General features: G+C 44.5%; 1 protein-coding gene across 1 annotated transcript in view; it reads left to right on the top strand.

The window, feature by feature from the left end:
- Positions 1–6,268, top strand: part of Prr5l (proline rich 5 like) — a 174,566-nt gene continuing 168,298 nt past the window's right edge. Inside the window, exon 1 of the mRNA XM_031371145.1 lies at positions 1–134. The gene's annotated coding sequence lies outside the window, so the exon portion shown is untranslated. The remainder of the gene's footprint in view (positions 135–6,268) is intronic.

The raw sequence follows: 6,268 nt of genomic DNA, 5'->3' as shown, positions 1-6,268 counted from the left end.
TCAGATGCAGTTTTCTTTTCCATCCATCTTCAGGATCAGTGAGTGGTGAGTGGGGCCTAGAATCCTCTGGACTGTCAAAATGGCATCACCTCAGGAGACTGGAAGGACAGGATACCTCATCTCTCCTGGGAAAGGTAGGAGCCACATTGGAAGAATGAACAAGACAAGTAACCTGGAGAGAGACTGAGAGCCTAGGGCGGAGACACTACAGGCAATGGCTGAGGGTATAGCCCAAGGAGGATGGGATTCTGGGTTTGAGACACCCTATTTACTTGAGTAACACCTCTTGCTCACACAGGGAAAGGAAACTGTGGTCAAGTTTGATGGTCTGCCAGAAGGGAAGCAGAGCAGCCTGCTATATACATGGGCTTCACATCTGAAAATATAACCAACATGGGATTTAAAAAAAATTATTTAAATTTCATTTAACCTGAACATACACATTTTCCTTGTCCTTGTTTTCTAAACAACACAGAATAATAAATAGTTACAGAATCTCTATGCTATGCTCAGTAGTGATGACTTAAAGCATAGGGGAAGGTCTGCATAGTTTATTGAAAATGGCTGTATCATTTAAAAAAATATAAGGACTTTGTGCATTCTCAGATTCTGATGTCCCCAGGGATCCTGAATCCAATCCTCTGCTAATGGGAAGGGATAGCTGTGCCTTTTAAAACACATTCTTAAAGGTTTCCTCCTTTCATATTGTATGTGAGGGTGTTTTGCCCTATTATATGGCATGTTCTGCCTGTTGGCATTATTCTCTCCAAACTGAAACCTATGGCCCCAAAGGGGAGAGAGGACACCCAAGCCTCAAGTGGTAAGCAATAGGTCACCATATCTAGGAAGACTGGAACCTGGAAAGATTCTGGAGATTCTTTACCAACAGTTTTAAAAAGGGAGTAAACCGCAGATGCCTCTGAGACCTTCGAGTGACAAGAATCCTCAGGGACATGTAGGTTTATTGAAGCAACCTTTTCTAAGTTGCAGTTGTTATTATTAAGCTCTTACTGTGTGCACTGTAGTCATTACTGTACTATTTTACAATGTTAACAGCAGTGATAGCAAACACGTATACAGTCATGCTCCTCATTCTTGCATAACTCAAACCCAGGAAGTCTGGGTTTAGAATCTACTCTCCATCAGCAGTTCTGCATGCTACCAATAAACTGAGATCACCACCGGTTCCCCTCTAAGAAGTCATGTGATATAATGCTAAGTCTGTGTACTGAATCATTTGCCCTGGTTAGATATTTTTCTTAAGTAGTTTTGCATCTATTTCCTCATCTATTCTTAACCTAGTCAAGTGGAAGATGGGATTCCCCCATGGTGACAGGGAGACAATTTTGAATGGTAATGACTACTGACTGAACGATGCCTCTTGCTTGGCTGTAGATGGACCAATGTATGTATACATTAGACAATAACTTCTCTTATAAATTAAACAAACGGGACTTATGGAGTATATTCAGTAAGCCAACTATTTCTGCTTAGCACTCTCCTCTTTGTAAGGCCTCACTCTTGTCCTAGAATAAAAGTTAAAGCAAGTCTGTAATTCTCCTGGATAACCTTCAAGAACCAAATGTTTCTCAGTTAGTTACTTATACTTTTAACATTGTGTCAACTAAAAAACTGATACACCCAGTCCTATGGGGAAGCCAGACTTCCAACATCATCTGGGGTAGAAACCTCCTCACAGCCTCCCATGGAATCAATGGTATGCTTTTATCTGACTCCTGAAACGGTAGAGGGGAAGCAGAAAAGCTACTAAAGTTTCTACTTGGCTTATCCTATGGTGTGTTAATTAACTTTCTATCACTTTTGCAAAATACCTGAAGAAATCAACTTTTAAGGAACAAAGTTTCATTTTGGCTCATACTTTCCTGGAGTTCCTCAAGGCAGAATCACATGCTGGAAAAAATCTGTTCACTTCACAGGAGCTGGAGAACAAAAGAGAAGAGATGTTTAGTTGGGGTTTCCTGGAGGAAAATAACCGAGAGCATATACATGTGAGTGCATGTATCTCTGTGGTGTGTGTGTGTGTGTGTGTGTGTGTGTGTGTGTGTGTGTATGTGTACAGGTATATTATCAGAATTTGTTAAGTCGGCTTGAAAATATTAATGACAGCCAAATCACCCTTGAGTCACTGAACCCAGTAGTTGCCAGGCCTTTTATGTATAACTTGACATGACCACTCCATGGTGTGGTTAAGGGGAAGATTTTTATTGTAGACATGAGAGGGGGAAGGAGGGAGAAAGAGAGGGAGAGGGAGGGAGAGGGGTAGGAATAAGGAGAGGAAGAGGGAAGTGGAGGGGAGAGGGAAGGGAAGGGGAGGGGTAGAGGGAGAGGACGAAACAGCCAGAGGCATCTGGAAGGGTCCAAGGCAGAGTGAGAAAGTAGTAGGCTGAACCTGGCCAGCACACTGAACTTGGCCACAAGAGAAGCAGGAGCAGAGCAGAAAGGGAGAGGAGGATAGAGAGAGTGTGGGAGAACTGAGAGAGGGGGAAAGAGAGATAGACAGAGAGGGAGACTGAACAAGGAAGACATAAAGAGCTTATTTTGGTAGCAGGATTACAAGGAGAATGAGTAGCTGTGGGGACGGGCACTCATGAGCTGGAGAAGTTTAGGCTAGGGGAGGGAGTGGGAAGAGCTAGGGTGCTAGCTAGCATGGACTCTGAAATGCGTAATAGGCACTTGTGATACTTTGGAAGGCTGAGGCCAGCATGTGCTTTGGTATGCTATTAGGCACCACAGGTAGCCATTTGTCCCTTCTGCCACTGAGAGGGAAATGGCTTCTTTTGGTAGAGGGAACCAGCTTCACAAATCCCTAAGGAGTGAGAAATGCTGGCTTTTGCCTAACTTCTTGAGACCGGTGTCTAAACAGTCCGAGCCATCCCACAACAGCTGTCTCCCGCAGGGTAGTTTCTTATTCCATGCAGTGGGTGCCTCAGTAGTTCTAATCTGCTGGAAGTCCGGAAGTTCCATCTGGTCCCTATGCCAAGATGGAAGCTGGAAACATTTGGTTCTGCTGCTGCTGAAGGAAGCAGCAGGCAAAACAACAGGATAAATCAACCCGAGCCTAGAGGCAAGGTCAGTCTAGCCAAAGGCAAGTCAATCTCTCTTCTAAAATACCTATTTTATCTGGGCTGCTACCATCCTCAGGGTGGGTCTTCCGCAGCTCAACCAAGGCTACCAGGATAGTTCTTTTGGAGAGGCTCCTTACTTTAGGTGGTTCTAGTGTGTGGTGTGCTGACATTAAAACCGTCCGTAATAAGAGAGGGAGAAGCTAAGGTTCAGAATTCCCATCGAGGGAACAATTCCGAAGACCCAGTTTCCCTGAAAGGCCCAACATCTTGAAACCTCTCAATTCCAAAATCACCTCAGGCTGGTGACTAAGCCTTTAGTATATGGTCTTTAGAGGACACTTAAGCTCTAGTCAGTGACACTGGCTGGACCGTAGGCTTTATCTCTTAGCACAACGGTGGACATTTTAGAGAGTGTCCACCTTCACGAACTTTGAGGATCTCTAAGCCCTCCAGGAGATGGCTGCCTAAATCTCCCTCTTCCCTTCAGCATCAGGAGGCTCTGCCATGAACATATCACAGATGTGGGGCTTTAGAGACTAGAAGTTCAAGACCACGGGGTAAGCTTGGGGACCAAGGCCCCTCCCTGCCTTGCAGATTCCTGCCTCCTTGCTGTATTCTCCTTTTGCTTTTCTTCTGTGTGTGCACATCCCTGATGCACACTGGTTGGTATCTACACTAGCAGTTCTCAACCTATGGGTCACAACACTCCTGGGGTCGGAGTCAAATGACTTTTTCACAGGTGTCTCTGAGACCACTGGAAAACATAGATATTTACATTACTTTTCATGTAGTAGCAAAATTACAGTTATGAAGTAGCAGCCAAAAATATTAATGGTTCAAGAAGTCACCACAACATGAGGAATTGTATTAAAGGATTGCAGCATTGGGAAGTTTTAGAACCACTGATCTACTAGTAAGGACCTTATAATAATCAATTTTTATTTTATTTTATTTTTTAAAAAAGATTTATTTATTATTTTAAATGAGGACACTGTAGCTGTCTTCAGACACCCCAGACGAGGGCGTCAGATCTCATTACGGGTGGTTGTGATCCACCATGTGGTTGCTGGGATTTGAACTCATGACCTTTGGAAGAGCAGTCTGTGCTCTTACCCGCTGAGCCGTCTCACTTGCCCCCATAATCAACTTTTAAAACACTGATTTAGCGTGTGTGTTCCATGTGTTCCACAGTGCATGTGGAGGCCAGCAGACAACTTGTGGGAGTCAGTTTTCTTCTTTTATCGGTTGGGTTCTTAGACTCTGAGTCAGGACTGGCAGGAGTATGATTGCCCACTGAGCTATCCTTTTGGCACACAGTCAGCTTTTTAGAAGTCTTCTTTCCATATACAGCCATATCCTGAGCCTTGGGGACAGAGGCTTCAGCTTGTAAAGCTGGAAGACGTGCATCCATCATCTAGCAGGTATTAACAGCTTCTTTGTGTAGAAGAGTTTCCACTATGCTCAAAGCACTTGAGAGGGCCAGGAGGGATGAGTCAAAGGCCAGCGTAGGCTACTATGGCCTGATCCCCTGTCTCAGGCAAACAAATGAAACAAAGCCAAATAAACAAGAAACTACAGAGTCCACAGGCTATCCATGGCATATCTCAGACTTATGGAAAATAATTTCAGTTTACCCTAGCAAGTCCAAATCCTACTACTCCCCAGTATTCCAGCTGGTTACCTTCTCTCTGGTCTTTCCTTACTTTGGGTTTCTAAAGCAGGATCGGACCTAAGTCCTGGGCCACGTGTTCCTTTGGAGCCACCACTCTCTGGGAGCAAAGAAAAGAGTGACCGCTTGGAGCCAGAAGCATATTCATTGCTTTCTCCCAAACTCCTCCTGTTCACTCTGACAGTTTCCCTGGTCCAGCGTCCCCCATGTGATGGAGGTCATAATAGAAAGAGGAAACAATTTTCATGCCTCTGCTGTCCTTCCTGCTGCACCCCAGCATCACAGCTCGCTTTGGAATGTGCAGGCTATTCAGTTCAAACTGAGACCAAAATAGCTTTTACATCCTGCTACCCAAACAACACCTCATTTTGCTTTCACAAAGAACCCTAGGATATTATTATCCACAGATGGGAGAAGCACCTGGAGCTACGAAAGGTTAAAGAATTCACCCAAGATGGGGTGTTCTGCTAAGTGGAGGAGGGAAGCGAAGAGTCCGGATTTAGCTCCCATCCATCTATCCTTCTCTGGGCTGTTGGCATCTGGGATTCTTTAAACTTTTTTTTTTGTGCCTGTCACAGTTATGGGTGCAGTGCATAAATGTCCTCCTTTACTGAATGTTCTAAAGGTAAAGGTCATTACTGCCTGTGATGTAGGACTGGTGACAATCGTGACAGGTGCATCAGGAGCATCCTCGGGTACAATGTGAGATGGGTTTCTTGTTCCAAGGAGATGTCTTTGATTTTTGAAAAAACCTTTTTCTTCTCCTCACAGTGCAAGTTAAAAGGTGGGCTAATGAATGGAGTGGAGTGTCTCTCTGTAGAAGCACATGAAAGCAATGACATCTACTCAGGACCCTAAAGGAGATAGAGGGGCCATGCCATCACAGGGTTTCTTAGAAGGTCATTGCCTAGAGCCCTTCAAGATATAAAACTCTTTACTTAAAAATGATACTTAAAAAAAAAAAAAAGAAACCAAAAATACAACTGAACAAAAATCCTATCTTCTTAAAAATAAAATGACTCTTTCCGTAGGGGTCCCTGACCTCCGTCCAATGTTTGACTGTGGATATCTGCATCTGTCTCAGTCAGCTGCTGGGTGGTACCTCTCAGAGGACAGCTACACTAGGCTCCTGTCTGCAAGCACAACATAGCATCACTAATAGTGTCAGGAGTTGATGCTTGTCAGCGGGATGGATCCCACATTGGTCAGCTATTGCTGCAGCCTCTACTCCATTTTTGTCCCTGTATTTCTTTTATACAGGAGCAATTGTGGGTCAAAAGTTTTGTAGGTGAGTTGGTATCCCCATTCCTCTCCTGGGGGTTGTATCTGGCTACTGGAGGTGGTCTCTTCAGGTTCCATGTCCTCACTATTGGGCATTCCTGCTAAGGTCACCTGCATTGAGTCGAACTGAAAGGGATGGCAAGCCTACAGGAAGACTTACAGTGTCAACTTGGACCCTTAGGAGCTCTCAGAGACTGAGCCACCAAGCAAAGATTATGCACTGGCTGGACAC

The sequence above is a fragment of the Mastomys coucha genome, unplaced genomic scaffold, assembly GCF_008632895.1.
Source record: "Mastomys coucha isolate ucsf_1 unplaced genomic scaffold, UCSF_Mcou_1 pScaffold15, whole genome shotgun sequence".
NCBI classification, from domain to species: Eukaryota; Metazoa; Chordata; class Mammalia; order Rodentia; family Muridae; genus Mastomys; species Mastomys coucha.
Note: the sequence above shows the minus strand (reverse complement) of the source record. Positions and strands in the feature narration are given on the sequence as shown.